This window comes from Alligator sinensis, unplaced genomic scaffold (assembly GCF_000455745.1).
Source record: "Alligator sinensis unplaced genomic scaffold, ASM45574v1 scaffold599_1, whole genome shotgun sequence".
In the NCBI taxonomy this organism is placed as follows: Eukaryota; Metazoa; Chordata; order Crocodylia; family Alligatoridae; genus Alligator; species Alligator sinensis.
In genome coordinates, this window is record NW_005841968.1 from 2,343,860 (window position 1) to 2,350,192 (window position 6,333).

Sequence of the window (6,333 nt, forward strand, 5' to 3'; positions counted from 1 at the left end):
GGCAAGGAGCTTCTCTGCCTGGTCTTGCTCTGCCCTGCCACGCTGGGTCCCACACACTGGGCTCTGGGGACCCCAGGAGGAGGGCAGCAGGACGGTGAGCCCAAGCCCACGGTGTGCAGTCTGTTCCCGCCCCATGCACAAATCTGGGGGGCATGTGCCACCCATGTATCCCTGTGAGTGTGTGCAGTAGCAGGGAGCCAGCCCCGCTGTCTTGCTCCCAGCCTGGGCCCTGCAGCCCCACACACCACCCAAACTGGGCAGGAGCTCCCTCCCTCACTATGAGCGCCTCAATATCTCCCCTCCCCCCACCTGCCAGACTTACCTGCGGGGAGCTGCTCTCCAGGTTGCCTAGCAGCTACGTTCATGTGTGTGTGTGCACGCACACATGGCACCTCCTGCCTAACTGCCCTCCTCCCGCTCCCTGCAGCCCCTTGCAGGCTGGAGCTCTGCCAGCCTGCAAGGGGAAATCCATTGTTTCCCATGTTTTTCTCTTTTCAAGGGGAAAATCTGGGTTTTTCTCTTCAAAATGAGAAAATCCGGGTTTTACTGTGTTTTTCCGTGGCGAATTGAAAACCCAACCCCCTGGTCATAACTAGGGTTCTATGAAGTGGTCCCATTAAACAAAGGGTTTTTTCAAATTTGTTTTTAATTTTCTTCTGTGTGTGTTTAGGCACTGGGGAACACTTTAGGATGTGAGAATTCAGGAATTCTCTTTTGATAAAGATCTACTTTTGCTCGATTTCATTGATCAGTTTTGAAGCACATATCCCACTGCCTGCAGATAGTTGTAGACAACAGTGTGATAAAAATGTACTTAAAATGGAAAATCAGATGCACCTTTTAGTCTTGGAGTAGCAGCTGCCACTCTAAGATAAACTGAACATCCATAACACTTCAACGTTGTTATTCTTCTTTTTAATTTATGTACATATATTTGAACTACTCTTTTTTTCAGGCTCTCCTGAAGTGGAGATATAGTGTTGATCATCTCTCAACGTCCATGGAAATTTCATACTCATATTAATTTAATTTTGTGTGGCGAGGGATATTTTAATTTTCATAGTTTTCACAAGTGCCTTCCTACTTTGCACATCATCATGGAGCTGTCTCATTGCAGGTTTCTCAGCCATACTTAAAAACAATGCAGTGCTCTTCTATTTATGGCATGCTGTCATCATTGGTGCTCTAATGGTAACACTAGTCATTTAGTTGGTGTTTTAGCTGTCATTTTTTTTTTCTTCCTGGAGAAGTTTTTCTAACTAGGTTATTTACATGGCTTTTGGCATTAAATAACACTTCATATCTGTTACACACTCTAGAATTTGTTTAAAACTGTAAAAACTTTTAGATTCACAAAGATTTGAACCAAGGAGGAGTCAGAACTAGGAGATTCTGCAACTTGCACAGTGCAAACACGGAGAGCCGTGTTTTGGGGTTACTAGAGTTCCCATCAGGGTTTGTGTCCTTACGCTTCTAGGTTACATAGCTACAAGTATTATGCTCCAACCAGCCAATTTCTAGTTCCAAATTTGAATATTCAAGGTATAAAATCAACTAGAATTATAGTCAGTTTAAAAAATCAGTTTGATATATCAGTTTGCTATATCTTCCTTTCTCTGTGACTATAAAGCCACAGAAATTGAAAAGAATTTCAATTCAAAAAAGAATGTTTTCCTCTTCCTACATTTTTTCTCTCTTCTTATACAGGAGATGAATTGATTAACCCCATGTCAGAAGTAGTAAAATTGATTTACATGCACCCTATGCACACAGCTACATGCAACATAGAGAATTTTTTGTCCCCCCGTTTGTTTGTAACCTTAGAAAAGTGAGGCTGGAAAGGACATCTGAAGGTCATCTAGTCCAACTGCCTGCTCAATGTGGGACTGTTCTGTTCAAGTGTTTGTCTAACCTGTTCTTATATAAATCTCCATCCTTGGACATTTCTAACCTCTCTAGGTAATCTGTTCCAATGCTTAACGACCAGTTTAAATGTGTTGGTTCATTTTTTTTTATACTAATCTTTAATGCTTTCTTAGTTTTATCATTTGTATAGTTTCCAATAGGATCCCATCTCAGACAAATAAGGCTGTAATTTGAGGTCTAGTCCAACCTCGTCCAAGATCATCTAAACCATGCCAGGTAAATGTTTATTTAGCCTGTACTGTAGCACATGTAATGATGGAGATACCATACCCTCACTAGGAACTAGCCTCATAGTTAGAAAGTTATTTTTATAGCTAACTTTAACCTCCCTTGTTGCAATTTAAGTTTATTATTGCCTGTCCTGTCTCTTTGGACACTCAGTCCAGCCATTTACCTCTTCTCTCTCTAACAACCTTTTTTTGTTTGTTTGTTTGTGGACTGTTATCAGATCTTCCCTTTTGCCTCTTCCCTGGAAGAAATCATCCTAACTTTTCCAGTTCTTCTTCGTATATCATACTTTTTAAACCTCTATTTTTTCTTGCTCTCCTCTGTACTCCTCTTCTATGTGTTCATACTTTTCTTGAAGTGCGATATCTAAAACTGGACCCAATGCTCTAAGCAAGCCCTCGCCTTTTCTGAATAGAGTGGAAGTATCAATTCCCATAGCCTACATGTGGCCCTTTTGTTAATACATCGCAGTATGTGGTTAGTGGTTCTTGCTTGTTTTTGATTTGTTTTCAGAACTACCTGGTTGACTCATACATGGTTTCCTGTCCTTTTCTGCAGTACTGAAGGGTAGCTAGTTTCCGTTTTTTGTATTCGTGCATTTCTCCTTCCTAACTGCAATACTTTGTACTTGTCCCTATTGCATTTTACTCCATTTTATTTTAGACCATCTTTACAATTTGTTAGGGTCATTTTGCATCCTAATCCTATTCTCTAAAGTGTTTGCCACCCTATCCAATTTGTTGTCATCTACAAATTTCTTAAATGCACACTCAGTTGTTTCCTCCAAGTTATTAATGAAGGTATTGAACAGAGATAATAGCCAATAGATCAGCAATTATTTAAGCCAGTTCTTTGGGTACTCTACAATGAAATTCATTAGGACCTGCTCATTTGAAAACATGTATTTGATTTTAGTAAACCTTACCTTATTCTTTCCCTGCTCACGACTGCATGCCTTCTCCCTGTTCATACTTCTAACTGAGCTTACTAGCTGATAGTTGACCTTTTTGTGAGGACTAAAGTAAAAAAGGCTTTAGAGACCCCTTATTGTTCATTATTAGCTTCCCTTCCTTGTTCAATAAGGACCTTAGCTTTTTTATGTTTTCCTATTACTTCTAAAGGGTTAATTGAATAGCTTTCTGTTATCCTTTGTTTCTTGCTAGTTGTATTTTAGTTTGTGCCTTGGCCTTCCTGATTTTTATCTATCTGTGCTTGAATTAAATTCTTAAACTCATCCTTAGTGATACGGCCAAGTTTCTATTTTTTGTAAGATTCCTTTTAAAGTTGCAAGTCACTGAAGAGCTCACAGTTTAGCCAAGCAGGTCACTTGCTGTGTTTCCTATCTTTCCTCCTCAATAGGATAGGATGCTTTTGTTCCCTTAATATTGCCTCTTAGAGAAACAACAAACTCCCAGGTAGCAGGACTTCTTTTTTGCCGGAGACCAATTTTCTGAGTTTAGAGCTGCTTTTCTGAGGTTCAGGATTTCTGTTCTGCTGTTTTCCTTTCTACCTCTCCTTAGGATTATGAACTCTTATTTTAAGAGTTATTTTAAGATTCTTAACCTATTCTTCCCTATTTGTAAGAAACAAACTAAAAAAAAGTTTCTCTGCTAAGTTTTCTCTGCCCACTGTACCAAGGGGTTATCCCCAGCACAGTTCAAGAACTTGTAACAGCAGTGCAGGCTGTCCAACATTTCAAGAATCTATCATGGTAGTGAAGACCCCCATTAAGCAGCAGGTCCTCTCATTTGGATGTTAGTTGTATTTATAAAGCCTCTTCCATTTCCTCCTTATGGTGCTCTGTGGTAGCCACTAACTATAACACTGTCCTTGCTGTATTCCCCTTTTCCCTTATCCTAGAAACTTTTAATAGGTTTGTTTTGGTTCTCAGAACAAGAGTATTTGTCTTTAAAGCAACTCCTCTTCCATATCTTCTCTGTCCTTCCTGAATAAACTGTAGCTATCCATATCAGTGTTCCACTTACATGAACTGCGCCACCAAGTTTTGCTTATCTGAATTTGATCATAATTTTGTGTGTGCTAGGACTTAGTTATCCCTGATTACTCTTCATGCTTCTTGCATTTCACAGACTAATACCCGCCAGCATATCTACTATTTTCTCCAGCTTGGTGTCACCTGCATGCTTGCTTAGGATGCACTCCATTCCATCTTCCAGATTGTTGACGAAGTTTTTGAACAAAACCTGTCCCAGGACCGACCTCTGGGGCACTCCACTTTATATCGGCTGCCAACTAGACCTCAAGCCGTTTATTACTAACCGTTATGCCTGATGATCCAGCCAGCTTTCTGTCCACCTTACAGTCAATTCATCCAATCTGTACTTCCTCAGCTTGCTTGCAAGAATGTGGTGGGAGACTGTATCAAAAGTCTTGCTGAAGTCAACGTATATCACATCCACTGTTTTCCCTGCATCCCCAGTGCCAGTCATCTCATCATAGAAGGCAGTCAAGTTGGTCAGGCATGACTTGCCGTTGGTGAATCCATGCTGACTGTTCCTGATTACTTTGTTCTCCTCCAAGCACTTCGAAATGGATTCCTAGAGGACCTGCTTCATGAGCTTTCTGGGGACCAAGGTGAGGCTGACTGGCCCACTTGTAAGCGTCCTTTTTGTGTCTAAGCTCACCAAAGAGTTCTCTGCTAAGCCAAACTGGTCATATGCTGTATTTGCTATTCTTTCTGCACATTGGGATGGATTGTTCCTGCACCCTCATCAGTAAGGTTTCTTTTAACATACAGCCAGCTCTCCTGGACTTCTTTCCCCCTCAGACTGGCCTCCCAGGAGATCCTGCCCATCAGTTCCCTGAGGGAGTCAACATCTACTTTTTTGAAGTTCAGGGTCCACCTTACAGATCATTCATCCAGGGTCCATACTCTGCTGCTCTACTTTCTTCATTTTGTCAGGATCCTGAACTTGGTCATCTTGTGGTTACTGTTGCCCAACTTGCCAGACACTTCTACATCCCCCATCAATTTTTCCTTATTTGTGAACAGCAGGTCAATAAGAGCATGGCCCCTAGGGTCTCTTGTATACGTGATGGTGGAACCATGTACATGTGACAACGTGATGACAAATCATCATTTGTCTAATATAATGGTGTCACTGTGTACATGTGCATGATTTTTTTCATGTAAAAATTAATTTGTGTGTGGCAACTTAGACCACCTCTGATGTATTTTAATTTGATTGGGACAACTTGTCCCACTGTAGATTTAAAAAAAAAAAATCATGCATGTGTACATCATGTCTGACTCCCAGAGAAGGCAGTGCATGGGTAGCTGGAAGCCCAGATGGGCTCATGGAAACTCGGGGCACTGGAAGCCTGCCGAGCCCGTGTACTGTCTCCGCTGCCTTCTCTGGCCACCAGCACACGCAGCTGCCCTCGTGCTGCCTTCTCACACTGCCCCAGGGGCAAGCCAGCTCATTCCCCAGTGGTCCCAGGCAGGTGGAGAAGGCAGCGGGGCTGGTACACAGGGCTCTGGAAACCTGCCAAGCTCAAGCTTCCCCAACCATGTCTGGGCTTCCAGTGCCCCATTCACTGTTGGATTGGGCTGGGTGCTGCCTGCCTATGAGCTGGGGCAGCATCCGCCCAGCTAGCACCCCTGGGGGGCACTGCTGCCACAGAGGGAAGCACCAGGCCCCCCAGCAGCTTGTGCAGGCTGGCTTCACTAAGAACAGTCCACCTCCATCCTCTTTTCATAGAATCATAGAAGTCGGGTCGGAAGGGACCTTGTAGATCTTCAAGTCCGACCCCCTGCCTGGGCAGGAGGGAAACCGGGCTCAAGTGACCCCAGCCAGGTAGGCATCGAGCTGCTTCTTAAAGACCCCCAGGGTAGGGGCCAGCACCACTTCCCTTGGAAGTTGGTTCCAGATCCTAGCCGCCCTGACTGTGAAGTAGTTCTTACGGATGTCTAATCTGAACCTACTCTCCAACAACTTGTGGCCGTTATTCATTGTTATCCTGGGGGGCACTAGGGAAAAAAAGGTCTCCCCCAAACCCTTCTTGTCCCCTCTAGTGAGTTTATAGACGGTCACACGGTCCCCCCTCAGCCTTCTCTTGTGAAGGCTGAACAGGTTCAGGTCCCGTAGCCTCTCATTGTAGGGTCTGCCCTGCTGTCCCCGGATCATGCGGGTGGCCCTCCTCTGGACCCTCTCAATG

At 43.5% G+C, this 6,333-nt stretch overlaps 1 protein-coding gene across 3 annotated transcripts in view; it reads left to right on the forward strand.

Moving 5' to 3' along the window:
• The first annotated feature begins 1,557 nt into the window (after window positions 1-1,557).
• The window catches only part of ACTR3B (ARP3 actin related protein 3 homolog B), a 41,830-nt gene continuing 37,054 nt past the window's right edge, over window positions 1,558-6,333 (forward strand). For 2 of the 3 annotated variants that reach the window (XM_025200470.1, XM_025200469.1), the window contains exon 1: window positions 1,558-2,142. The gene's annotated coding sequence lies outside the window, so the exon portion shown is untranslated. The remainder of the gene's footprint in view (window positions 2,143-6,333) is intronic. The other variant, XM_025200474.1, reaches the window with a different exon arrangement.